Source organism: Octopus bimaculoides, chromosome 7 (assembly GCF_001194135.2).
Source record: "Octopus bimaculoides isolate UCB-OBI-ISO-001 chromosome 7, ASM119413v2, whole genome shotgun sequence".
In the NCBI taxonomy this organism is placed as follows: domain Eukaryota; kingdom Metazoa; phylum Mollusca; class Cephalopoda; order Octopoda; family Octopodidae; genus Octopus; species Octopus bimaculoides.
Window position 1 is genome coordinate 109,286,909 of NC_068987.1, and position 608 is coordinate 109,287,516.

Genomic DNA, 608 nt, shown 5'->3' on the forward strand with positions numbered 1-608 from the left:
TAATGAAGCCAATAAACAACATAGTTTCATATATAATAGTGTATAAACAATTTAAGTTATTATACACGAAAGAGGTGACATTTGACAGGACACCTTACATGCTAGAAAGAGCAGTCAAAGCCCAAACCAAAGGTCACCTCTTTCCTGTATAAATACTTAAATTGTTTATACACTATTATATATATGTGACGTGCTTCCACACAGTTTCCTTCACTTACGAAGGATTGGTCGCTCCGGAGCTATAGTATAAGGCACTTGATACCAGAGTTTGCAAAGCGAGTTCCTTAGGGAGGTTATCTTCTGACCAGATGCCTACATATGTTACTTCAAAGAAGGTAACTTAATTTTCTATTTTCATAATCTGTGTGTGTGTGTGTGTGTGTGCGTGTGTGCGTGTGTGTGTGTGTGTGTGTGAATTCTTTTATTCTTCTATTTTTTATTCTTTTGCTTGTTTCAGTCATTTGACCGCGGGCATGCTGGAGCACCGCCTTTAGTCGAACCAATCGAGCCTAGGACATTTTCTTTGTAAAGAATAATTTTTCTATCGGGGACGTAAACACACTAACATCGGTTGTCAAGCGATGGTGGAGGAACAAACACAGGCACAA